The following is a 13,916-nucleotide window of genomic DNA, read 5'->3' on the forward strand; positions in this document are numbered from 1 at the left end:
ATTTTCCTTATCAAGTTGCCTTAAACGTGCAGCAGCCTCAATTTGAGAAAGCTTCCAAATTTCATTATACATAGCATATAAAAACCGTTTGAACGTTGTTTCTTAGGACCTAATAGGAAATCTTGTAGATCTATGCTGTCAGAAAGAGTGTTCAAGTGTTGTTTCACCGCAATTAAAGTGTTTGTCTGCACCCATTGCTGGCACAACTTACCCACACTGTATGTTGTTATTATACCACTATGTTGACCCGATAGAAAGCGAGGGTCTGGCCTATGAATGGAAAAAAACCCTGACGAGTTCAAAAAGCGCTTCTGACATTCATCAGTGTCGGTGGGCCATACCAACCATCCCCAGGGACGGGAAAGTGAAGAATTATAAGCACCAGCCTTAACCAATGCATCTACCCTATCCTCCGAAATATTAAGAAAGTGTTGCCAATCTCTAAATTTTGTCGGAGTAGGGATATTGGGCGTGTTTAGATCTTTAATTTTTGCTAACCCCAGACATGATGTCTGCTCAACAGTATCATTTAAAAAAATCATTTGCACAGGAATTAAGCAAGCGCGAAACAAAGCCTCCCTACCCTGTATTTGCCAATCTTGTGTTCCCCATAGACTCTTCAAATCGATAGTGTTCTTCCAATATTCGTAACCCTTAATCGATAGTCGGGAAACAAAGGGATCTGAATAAATCAATTTTGTATCTGTTAGCAAAAGTTTCCTAAATTGCGCTGGAGGTAATTTAAAATAATACAATTCTGCTTTCTTTGTATCATGCCCAGAAAAGTATGTGAATTTGTCACTGTAAAACTTTGGACTCCCCACCTGCGGTGTTGAACAGTGTTCCCATTGTGTGTAGTTAAAGAGAGTCCTATATCTAGCTGCACGGTGTAGGTAGTGATGTCCCCAATTGTTATAGCAGAACATTTCCCCATAATTCATTGAATAATCATATACATCATCACTTCCAAAAGCGGAGTAGTCCTTCATTTCAGTCAGCATCGAATCAACTGTTTGGACATCCCAATCATCAGAAACAACATTAGGTGTAAGAACATCAGACATAGAAATCTTGAATACGTATGGTATTTGAATTATCTCTGTAGGCCTGTATATATTGAACGGAACTTTGTCCCATACAATCCCATCAGAAATCGGAATAGCTGTAATATTGACAGGGGACAAATCACGTCGGACCTTATGTGATGAATGGTGTGGTGTTAAAATTACATCAACAGGCTCCACAGAGGAGCGATCAGCGATATAGTGACCATTAATAAGTAAAAAGAAAACAGTCACAAAACCAATCCAAAAAAATAATGCAATAAATGTCAAACAGAACCAGAGATAGTTCCAAGGATATATCAAATAGTTCTTTCTAAGCCATCAATAGAATTTGCTACCTCTCGAAGGTTTGTCAGTCACAGTTGAGGACGAATCTGAAGAGAAATCATCAATGTCTACAAAATAGCCAGAGGAAGTCTCCGCAAATACAGGACCCATCGAATTCCCATCCACTGTTGTTGGAAGTTCTTGATAGACAACGTTATTAGTGGTGGAAGTGTTCGTGTAAAATACAGCCAAATCCTGTATCGGGGGGTTCTCTGAAGTTGTTACTGGAACCAACAAAAGTTCATTTTCTGCCCTCCCCATGGTCGAGGAAGTGTCCGGAACAGCAGCTGACATAGTTGCATAGTCAGTAGTAGCGATAGTCATCCTACTATGTAGAGGGATGCCCTGTTGGGTAGTGAGAGGGGATCGGGAACTACCCAAGGGACGTCCTGGTCTACTGTGAAGAATTGGCCACATGGTGTAATTTGATGTCATCAATGGAGATGAACCTGTTTGATTTAGAACCAGACAAAGGTGGAAGGATGACGGTCCTGGTGCCTTTTATTCCCAAGACCGGTACAGGTGCTCTGTATGATGGACCAAACTCTTTTTTCACAGCAATCTTCTCACGAACCAGATCCCCAACGTTAGGAATCTAGCCAGTCGAAGTTTTCGCCAAGTCCCTTATTCCCAAGGTGGCAGCACTTGCAGATGATTTATCATCACGGAATTGTTGAAGCTCCTGTAAAACAGCGAGACGTTCTTTTATGTCAAATGGTGTTTCTGCTGCCACCATACCAGGGGCATCAAGATTGGGGACATACATAGGTGTCCCAAAGAGAACCTCATATGGAGACTTACCCCCCAAGGACTGTCTTGGCAGATTATTCAGTGCTCTCTGGACCCCATATAGGTGATGTAACCAACTGCGGCCTGAACCTAAAACTCGAGCTGTTAAGGACTGCTTTAGATCACAATTCCGCCTCTCCACGACCGAATTTCCCTCGGGATGGTATGGTGAGGAGTAATGGAGTTCAACACCCATCGTCCTCATGGTGTCCCTGAAAGCCTTAGAGGCAAATGCAGGGCCCTGGTCCGAATGGAATGCTGCAACCGCATATGTACCGATAAAGATCAGCAAATCTTTTATAACAGTCCGGGCGTCAGCCGACCGCTGTGGCCATACCCACAGGAATCTAGAACAGGAATCAACAGCCACTAAAATGTATTTGTATGCACCATCAGGTTGTAAGGGACCAGAATGATCCAGGTACACACAATGAAGTGGCTTGTCTGACACTAAGAGAGATGTCTGTGGAGGGCGTTTGATATTGGAACCCTTAATTTGCTGACAAATGTCACAGCAAAGGACATACTGTTTAGTCCGTCTGCAGAGACCAGGCCACCAGTATCGTTGTTGTAAAATGGTGATAGTGGCCTGTATACCAGCATGTGCAGAAGCGACACCCTCATGTGCAGCTGTAATCAGCTCCAATCTTTGGTCTTCATTTGGGATCACTCGATCACCAACATCAGGAATTGTTGCAAAAGCAACATTCTGTGCACTGATATGATAGGTATAGTTCGTAGGGTATCCTTTCGGAAGGGTCTTGCCTGCAGCCGAGGCTTTAACGGCAAGCAATATTTTATTATCCAACCTCGTCCGAGAACGAGTCACTGCAGCTACAGAAGCCGTAGCTACTGATGCTTTGGCCGCCTCATCAGCCAATGTATTACCGGCAACATGTATTCCTACACGCTGGTGCCCCAATGTCTGAACTACATGGACACATGGCAGCTTATCCTTAAGATCAGCCACCCTTCCCCACAACATTTTGTGTTTAATGGGGTTCCCTTTAGAATCTCTAAACTCGTTCAGTTTCCAATGATTGAGGTATTCATTGTACGACTGGACGCAGTAATATGAATCACAGAGAACTAATGTCAGTGCTCCTGGCTCTGAATGTTCGAGCGCTAGAAGTAGAGCCTTAAGCTCGGCCAACTGGGCTGTGCAGTCCCCCAAGGTCTGAGTGTAGGTATTATGAGGATGGAAAATGCTGTCTTCCATTATCCCGACCACAGCTGCGCAAGCTGCTGAGTATTGATGTTTAGTACCCACAGCCGGTTGTGCCGAACCGTCAGTATAAATGATTGTATCATAACTGTCAATTGGCAATATGTGTATGGGAGCGGGGTACTCCTGCTCATACTGGAGAAATTCTTGTGTCTGAAGTCTTGGATCAAACACATAATCAACATCAGTGGCAGTCAGAGACGTTGCCCATTGAATCCAGCGTGTATGTAATGCTTTAGCGTTTGGAACGCTTGCTTTAGTGACAGCCTCTAAGGCCGGCACTGGGGAGACAACAATTATGCGCTTCCCCTTGACAAGCGGTCTCTCCTTTATGACGGCCATCTGAACTGCTGTCAGAATTTTTTCAGTAGGAGCAAAACGTTTCTCTGCATTGGAGTATAAATGTGATTTGTATGCAATAGGCACTGTGGGGGTGATTCTGAGTTTGGCTGGCGGCGGGCGCCGCCAGCCAAACGGGAACCGCCAGAATACCGCTACGCGGTCAAAAGACCGCTGCGGTTATTCTGGGTTTCCCGCTGGGCTGGCGGGCGACCGCCAAAAGGCCGCCCGCCAGCCCAGCGGGAAACACCCTTCCACGAGGAAGCCGGCTCCGAATGGATGCAGTAGCACCCGTCGCAAATTTCAGTGTCTGCTAAGCAGACACTGAAATTCTAAGTGGGGCCCTCTTACGGGGGCCCCACGACACCCCATACCGCCATCCTGTTCCTGGCGGCCGAAACCGCCAGGAACAGGATGGCGGTATGGGGGTCGGAATCCCCATGGCGGCGCAGCAAGCTGCGCCGCCATGGAGGATTCCCCTGGGCAGCGGAAAGCCGGTGGTACACCGCCGACTTTCCGTTTCTGGCCGCGGCTGTACCGCCGCGGTCAGAATGCCCAAAGGAGCACCGCCAGCCTGTTGGCGGTGCTCCCGCGGACCACGGCCCTGGCGGTTTTTACCGCCAGGGTCGTAATCAGGCCCTGTGTCACCCTCATTAAAGGTGACATATGTAAATCCAAGGGCACCAGCTATTACTCTGATGACCAAGTTCGTTTTGTTATCACGTGTGTATAAGTGTCTAGCTTCCAGCATGTCACGTTGTATATCCCTAAGGATGTGTGTGTGTTCAATTGTCCATCGCCTGCTAGAAAAATGTGGTTGTATTAGGTCATATAGTGGTTTGATGCGTTCAGCATAATCTGGAATGTAGGTTCTGCCAAAATTAAAGAAACCCAGTAATGACTGTAATTTCTTAAGCATGTTTGGAGGCTGTAGCTGAGCACATTTTTCTAGAAAGTGCAGGGCCAGGCTCTTTCCCTCATTTGATAGCTCATATCCCAGGAACAATACACTAAGATAAGCTATCTTGCTTTTCCTAAAATTAAATTTATATCCGAAGGCAGCAAATCCCACAATTATCCGATCGACCCTCGCAAGATGAATGTCAAGGGTGTCATCTGTGAGATAGATATCATCCACATACGACAATGCCTCGGGATCTAGCTCATGCAATATTGATGTTACACGGGCCGAAAACAGCCCTGGGCTGTTTTTATAGCCTTGTGGTAAACGACAAAAGCGTTTCTGAGAGCCAAAGGAGAATGCACTTAAGTCCCTACATTTTAATGTGCTAAATTCTGGCAGAAAAATCCATTTGAGATATCCAAAGTAGTTTTGTATTTTTTACGCACTATATTATTAATCAGCGCTGTGCTGTGCGAATTTTGTATAGCAGATGTACGTGTATGACTATTCAAGTGTCTGTAATCCACCACTATTCTATATGAATGATCAGGTTTCGCAACGGGAAATAGCGGATTATTCATTGCTGATGTACAGGGCTCTATTACTCCCTGGTATTCAAGTTGTGACAGTATCTCGGTTACCGGAGCTTTCGCTTCATGTTTAACAGGGTATTGCGGCTGCGGGTGAGGTGTAGATCGGACGGGAATAACATGACAAGGAGAGTCCTTGTCCCAACCTACATGATTACGGTATAATGCAGGTGCCTGCGCTAAAGCCCATTCAGCAGCATAAACTTTTGTGTCAGCCTCTGGAACAAGATCGGAGAAAGAAGGCAAAATGACATCTTCCCCAAGCGGGAGCTTGCAGTCATGTTCAGGTGGCCAATCTCTCTCGGCCAACAGGATATCACTTGTTAGTTCATCCCAGAATATTACACTAATAATTCGTTCCACGTCTCCCTCTATCTGAATTGTTAAATCATAAACCCGATCGGGTGGGAGAACGCGGCCATCCGCCGTTTCAACAGCGATGTAATCGCTAGTTGCTGTCGCATCCAGATCATCTTTCAGACTCTGGCGACATATCGTGACCTCTGCCGCGCTGTCCAACAGAGTCACTGCCCACCTCTTGTTCCTCAACAGCGTTCTCAATATTACTGGCATTTTTAATAGTCAGTGCCGCCACTTTCTTCTTTTTAAATTGTGGCTTTTGCTGAGCAGTCTTTTCTTCTTTTTTAATGGTAGACTGCGGTGAGTCTTTCTTTTCTTTCACGTATTCCGGACGTCGATCTTGATGGCCCCCTCTCTCGCTACGTCTATCCGGTGCGTCCTGAAAGGAACGAGAAGGACGTGTATCAGTATATCTGTCAGGAGTTCTAATGTTATCCCTATTTCTGAGATTATACCTCCTTTCGGAGTACTCCGGATGTGGAGAATCAGCTCTTTTATTTCTCCTGTCCTTGAAATCTTTTTGTTTGTCCCAGCGCTTCTTAGAGCCCTCTTGTGCTTGCTTTGTACCTTCCTTATGGGTGGTACTTGGTATGTCCAATTTTTTAGGCTTGGCCCCCAACCCATCTCGTCCTATACTAGTATAGGTATCTGATATTATTTTCGGTAGCTGTCTCTCCTGTTCCACATGTGGAGTTTCTCGGAGACGTTGGCGTATCGCCAGTGCTACTGCTTCCCCTTTAATATTACTTAATATTATCGAGGAGACAGCGTCAAAGTTACGCATTAATTTCATCCCCAGATCCAGGGCCGGTGCAGCCCCATGCTCATTTTGTATTTGTTTTAACACTTCCGGTAAATTGGCAAGTGTAGGGGTCCCATGTGTGGTAGTATAAACGGCAGTGAAGACTGTACCCCAAGTGGCACAATCATCCACCGAGGGAACCATCCCAAATGGCAAGCACATAGTGAGTAATCTATGTTTTTCCTGTGGCCCGGTATGGGGGAACACAGCTTCTAGCTGATTTGTTTTCTGAGCAATCCAGAACGGTATCTTTTCCCGTTCCGAGGGCACTTTACCCATGATGGTATGTACTGTTTGTGGATTAATCCCAGTAACCAATTGATATCCACCAGCGACTGGCGGTGCTGGACGCGCCGGTGTAGTGTTCAATGTTCGCATTACGAACTGAACTAGTCGTCTATATAATGCCACTAATTCATTATATAATATTCTTAAATCTACAACCGGCATATTCTGTATGCCCAGGTGAGGTGTATATGTGGCAAACATGGGCCATCTAGGCCCTTCATTACTTAAAGGACCTAGCCTCACTCATCGTAGTACATGTGGTAGGGCGCCTTGAAACTAGTTCTGATGCTTTTGATATGTGAGCGATATTTCATGATACTGGTATGCTTCATATCGTACTGGAATGTCCGCAATGTCATATGTGTGAAATGTGTGCGTTCGTTGGTCAGCCCCAGGAAAGGTAACCCAACAGTAAAATGTTTCAGTTTGGTATGCTTCAGTTGCTTCTATAATCAAAGTAACCTCCCCGCCCTCTTCCGTAAGGCTATGCGCTAATAAATGTTGTGTAAGTGCATGTCTAGCATTTGCAGGAATGTCTATGGTATTAGCCATAGTTGTTTAGAGAAACGGAACACCAAAATAGGGGAAGTTTTTCCTTTTGTGAGTTCGAGCTCGAACAACCTACAGCCTAATTAGGGGTTACCCGTTCGGCTGAGGAGGATTCTCCCAAAGACCACGGACGTCTCCGTATAATGGTACTGAGGGTACCTGTTGTCTGTGAGACAGTGAGAGTCAGGGTATCCGTAAATTAGTGCCGAAACACCATCGTTGGTGGCGCCATGTCGTAGTTTGGACTCTTGCTCTGAGCAAGACTGCTGGTCTCAGGATGACAGTACTTTCGTTTGTAGGTGACTAAGTTCCTTCCTACAACTAGTTGTAACTGTTGTCCAAACCTTACCGGCTTACTAGCAGTGCCTCACCAGAAACACAATAGTAAAAGGTGATTTGTAGTAGTCGCTTACGCATGGACTCAGTGTAAGATCTCTCAGGGTTGTCGTGGTTAAACGGAAATTACCCTTTTCTCACAGATTTATTATGTCTCATACAAATGAAGGCAATAACACAGATGCAGTGAAGTTATAATAGTTTTTATTCAACATAACTGCAATTTGCGATAAGTTGCATGAACTGCAATGATTAGGCTAATGAATATACCAAGCAACAGTATTGTGAAGAGGAGAGTCATTGTTATAAAGAACCCCACCATTATGCAATATATGAAAGAAATATATGTATATGTAAAAAATGGAATAAGCCCTAATACCCTAAGGAGAGTAAGTCTAACCTCCTACCTATAGAAGGAGAGCTGGGTTTGTTAAACCTAATCTGACAAAGCCGTGTACATGAGAGGAACCCCCAACCCTCGTTACCTTGGAATGAGGTCTCTATCTCAGACTCCGCAGGGACACGAAGACTGGGTCAGCGTCAAGATGACTGTAGCATCGGTATCAGCGATGGTGGCGATGCCCTCTGGTCGGAATCCCTCTGATTATCTGTCTAAAAGTGTGTTGTATTTATACAGATTTACAAGGTCCCCTGACATAAGTGTTATTAATAACAATAGATAACAGGCATGCTTGGGACGGCAATTAATATCAACAATCCCTCGAAAGTATTGAGAGGGAAAATCCCTAAGTGTGAATGCCTACTGTATGTTTGTCTTTCGTGCTTGATCTTGACGCCTTGGCGCAGTGACACTGATAATAGAACCCATAACAAGTGGTCTAAGTTATAAACAAGCCCGCCATTTTAAAGGAAAGAAATAATTAAATGAACTAAGACAGAGCAAGCTAAGTAGGTTAAAAATCACTGGGTGACGGGGGCACGAGTTTACAAGCCTACAGCTAAGCTAACTCCTGTTATCCCGCTAAAACAAACTAGGATTCACTACAACACCTTGCAAATGGAGTCTGCCTGACAAGCTCCCCACTGGACCTCGCTCCCTCCATAGCTCACCTCTTCCTCACAGGGCACACTGGGCTTGGCAGGCAGGTGCTGGTGCTCCGGGCTCCATTGCAGGTGGTCTTGGATTCCCTGTGTGATGTCTTCTCATGAAGCAGGAATGCTAGCCGGCATTGACCCCCAGTCCTGGTTCTGTAGAGCTTCCCCACCTCACACAGCTTATCTGGCTGCTTGATAGTTGGCAGTTTTTAGAGTCTCAAGCTCCTCTTCTTTTATTCAATTTCAGGATACCAAATGTTATTTAGAGTCTGGAGTCCCTGAAGTTTCTGTTGGGGGTCTGCTTCTTTTGAAGTGCCCATTCCTCTGCCCTCTCTTGAAAACAGTCTGTCACTGCAGGAGTGACTCCAGGGCTGATAACACCACACCACAGGGCATGAGAAGGCCTAGATGTCACACCTGGAGGTCAGCAACAGTGATATGTGTCTCAAAACGTTGGCCTAGTGCCACAGCACTATTCTTTATGATCCTCTTATCAGCCCCATCTTCTTCATTAGATGTGTTTGTGCCCCATCCATGTGGCCTCTCACTGCATCAAAGAGCATCCTTCGTACAAGGGACGCCTGACTAGCCCCTCTACAGTCTGTGCCCCACCCAACATGCAGGAATGCAGCAGTACACGAAACTGACTGGTCCAGGCATCCGTACAGTTAGGGCACTCAGGTCAGTAGTACACGTCCATGGCCAAGTGGAGGACTTTTCCACCCCCAACAAAGTGCAAGTGAATTCAGTTGTTTCAGCAAGATTTCTTTGCTCCTACCAATCAAGATGCTTTACTAATGCTGCTTAACAGCATGAGAACAGAGTCTTTATTGGAAGAGAGAGTTGCCTGTGGGTTTTGTGCTCGGAGGATGTGCTGCAGAAAAACAAGGATGAGCTGCAAAACATTGAGCAGTGGTGTAAGGTAAGTGCTTTTTTATGTTTATATTTATATTAATCTGTATATTATTATGTTTTTTTTAATGTTTATATTTTTTTACGCCCCTCCAATGTGATTTGTGACAAAATGCCACTGAATGGATGATCGACCCAAACCACACCGGTTACTAGTGGAACAAAGAACTTTGGCCCTCAATACAACACTGGTGGTAAATCCCACTTACCGCCGTGCAGAAGACCGCCAACACACCGCCGCGGAAATCCGCTACAGCTATTACGACCCACAGCTCGGAGTCCGCCAAAATCCAGATACCCACACAAGTCCTCCACACCAAAGGTCAGTGATAAACTGGCGATAACAAAACCTCCACCGTCACGCCAACAGGAATACGACCACACTATCATGACCCACGAATACACGCGGCGGTCTTTCTACCGAGGTATTCCATTGGCGGTACACACCGCCACGCTCAAAATACACACACCTTTTACAAAACACAACCACATTGGACAATTCAAAATACACACACCTGATACACATACACACACCACTCCCACACACCCAATACAATATAAAACACACACCCACATTACCCACAAACCCTTACAATGAAAAATTTGGAAGAAGCAGAGAAACAGAAAAGCAAAGACCACACCAGCATACAGAGGCACACAACACCATCACTCATACACATCCACGCACAAAACACCACACACCCCAAAACATCACCCCACACATCACAACAGACACCACCTCACACATCACCCACAGCACCCCATGGCACCGCAAAGACACCCCAGGATTTCTGAGGAGGAGCTCAGGGTCATGGTGGAGAAAATCATCCGGGTAGAGCCACAGCTATTCGGATCACAGGTGCAGCACACCTCCATAGCTAGGAAGATGGAGCTATGGCGCAGAATCGTGGACAGGGTCAACGCAGTGGGACAGCATCCAGGAACAAGGGATGACATCAGGAAGCGGGGGAACAACCTACGGGGGAAGGTGCATTCCGTGGTCTCAAGACACCACATTGCAGTGCAGAGGACTGGCAGAGGACCTCCACCTCCTCTCCCACAACTAACAACATGGGAGGAGCAGGTCTTGGCTATACTGCATCCTGAGGGCCTCGCAGGAGTAGCAGGAGGAATGGACTCTGGTAAGTCAAATCTTTAACTACCATATCCCCCACCCTACCTGCATGCCAACACATACCCCCACCCTCGCCCTCACCCCCATCACTCCAAATCCTCACATATGTCCTACTATCACAAACCACACATCCCAACACCAAGCCCTGCATGCAACACCAAAGCATGGACACCCATCACTAAAGCACGTCCACTACACATACCCACACAGACCACAAAACAATTATCACACAAGGTCCTACACAAGAATGTAAGCACTGGGGTACATGGTCACCCACCCATTGCAAACCATGGCACACACAGATGCAATAATCATGCCTTTACACCCCTGCAGGACCCCTACCCAACGTCACCGGACGGGAGGTTCCAGACATGTCCACCCCCCCACAGAAGAGGCTCACAGTGATGACAGCAGCTCTGTCCAACTGGATCTAGATGACCAGCCCGGCACATCTGGGACCTCGGGACAGTCGGTTCCCCTGACACAGTCACAGGCCACCACAGAGCCTCCCCCCTCAGGAAACTCCAGCACAGCACCCAACCAGCGGGCCCATACCTCTGTCCCCAGGACATGTCAAGCAGCAGTGTGTCCATTACTACAGGGAACCCAGGCAAACACACAAACCCAAGAACAGTAGGGACCTGGGGGCAGTGGCAGTGGGCACACGGTTCAGGGGACAGAGGCCCAGGAAAACCGGGGAACTGGGAGGTCTGCTGTGCGACAGGGGGAGGACAGGCCAATGGAACCCACTCTCCACGAGGCCCTCTCCAACATCATGGGAGTGTACCATCATTCCCAGGAGACGATGGCGACAGTACTGGCCAAGATTTAAGGAGACCCAGCGGCTGCAGGAGGAACAGTATTTGGGGTTCAGGGAGGAACTCAAGTCCATCAATACCACCCTGTGCACCATTGTAGGGTTGCTGAAGGACCTTGTGAACACCAGGAGGGACACTGTGGCACAACTAGGGGCCCCTGACACTAGCCTGGACGATCAACTGCCGACCACCTCCGCCGGCGCTAGTGGACAAGAGGCACCGCCACAGGACCACGACACCAGCACCCAACCCCTGCACGTGGAGAACCACCCTGCAAGCGGTCCCTGAGATCCAGGACAAGACAGAGAACAATGCCAAGACCCAGGCCAAGAAATTAGACCACACTGAATGTCATCCTTCTGTCCCACTTTGTCACCCTGTCCATCCTTAAACTGCCCTAGCTCCACTTCCTATGCCCCTTTGGACAATGCACCTGTGAGACTAATAACTGGACTCTGCCATGGAAATTCCTCCACCATCACCCCTGACCATTTTACAACCCCCTCCAATATTTTGCACTTAAATAAACACCCTTGAGTCACAAAACAATCTGGAGTTAGTCTGTGCTTTCACAAATGTGTATTTGCAATAACTGAAGAAAATAGCAATGTCCATTCTATTGTCAACATACCTATGTCACACAGCTCTAGTCCATGAGGTAATGTAGCAGAGGTGACACAGTGGAAGCCACATCTGTGAAATGGAAAGGCAAAGTGACAGGTCAGAGTCCATACACTGGCTGAAAGTGACAGACAGATGATAGGTCTAACAATTTTATCAGATGTAGGAGGCAGTGATGTCTTCTTACCTGTGTCTCACTGAAAGTATTGCTGGATCACGTTGTTTCTGTTGTCTATGTCCTCTTCTTCTGCCTCCTCTTCTTCACTGTCCACAGTCCCCACAGCTGCCACAAGACCTCCTTCTGGACCATACTCCTGTAGAAAAGGCACCTGTTGCCCCAAAGCCAAGTTGTGCAGCATACAGCAGGCCACGATGATCTGGCACACCTTCTTTGGTGAGTAGTACAGAGAACCACCTGTCATATGGAGGCACCGGAACCTGGCCTTCAGGAGGCCGAAGGTTCTTTCAATAATCCTCCTAGTTCGACCATGTGCCTCATTGTAGCGTTCCTCTGCCCTTGTCCTGGGATTTCTCACTGGGGTCAGTAGCCATGACAGGTAGGTGTACCCAGAGTCACCTGCAAATGTTGAGGGACAACTGTTAGACACACACTAACCCTTAGGGACAACCCCAGACAACTATTCACAGGGTATAGGGTCCTTGTCCTCACCTATTAGCCACACACGGTGCCTCTGGAGTTGCCCCATCACATAAGGGATGCTGCTATTCCTCAGAATGCAAGCGTCATGCACTGAGCCAGGAAACTTGGCATTCACATGGGAGATGCACTGGTTGGCCAAACACACCATTTGCACATTCATTGAATGGTAGCTCTTCCTGTTTCTGTACACCTGTTCACTCCTGCGGGGGGTTACCAAAGCCACATGTGTCCCACCAATGGCACCTATGATGTTGGGGATATGTCCCAGGGCATAGAAGTCACCTTTCACTATAGGCAAATCCTCCACCTGAGAGAACACGATGTAGCTGCGCATGTGATTCAGCAGGGCAGACAACACTCTGGACAACACGTTAGAGAACATAGTCTGGGACATCACTGATGCTATGGCCACTGTTGTTTGAAAAGACCCACTTGCCAGAAAATGGAGCACTGACAGCACCTGCACTAGAGGGGGGATTCCTGTGGGATGGAGGACAGCTGCCATCAGGTCTGGCTCCAACTGGGCACACAGTTCATGGATTGTGGCACGATCAAGTCTGTTGGTGACTATTGCATGTCTCTCTTCCATTGTCGACAGGTCCACCAGCGGTCTGTACACCGGAGGATGCCGCCATCTCCTCACCTGCTCCACGGATGTGCCCTATGGAGGAGAACAGCGAGCACAGTGTCAGCCAACACTGAGGTAGTAAGACAATAATTTTATTGCACACATTTGTCAATACGCTATGTGCCTGTCTCTGTGTATATGCAAGGCCTATATATGTGTGACGCATTAAAAATTGATGCCATGTGGCCCCCTGAAATGGCAGCTGTCTGACCTGTAATGTGGGACAAGGGGATATGAGGTAACTGTGCTGGCGTTGTACTCCGTCGCGGTAGGCGGTCGAAGACCTCGGCACAATCCTGCATTGATTAACATTGGGCCCTATGGGTTCCAGGAGCCAATGACGATGTACGCCGGCGGTGATGATACTCACCGCCGCGGTCGTGACCGCCATTTTCTCTCTGTTCACTCACTTGATACCTGATCTGCGACAGGAGAGGACCTACACTGCAAGTACTGCTGTGACCTCAGTCTGGAAGCGACAATGGCTCATGTGTCTGGGGAAAGAGCCCCTG

This window comes from Pleurodeles waltl, chromosome 5 (assembly GCF_031143425.1).
Source record: "Pleurodeles waltl isolate 20211129_DDA chromosome 5, aPleWal1.hap1.20221129, whole genome shotgun sequence".
NCBI classification, from domain to species: domain Eukaryota; kingdom Metazoa; phylum Chordata; class Amphibia; order Caudata; family Salamandridae; genus Pleurodeles; species Pleurodeles waltl.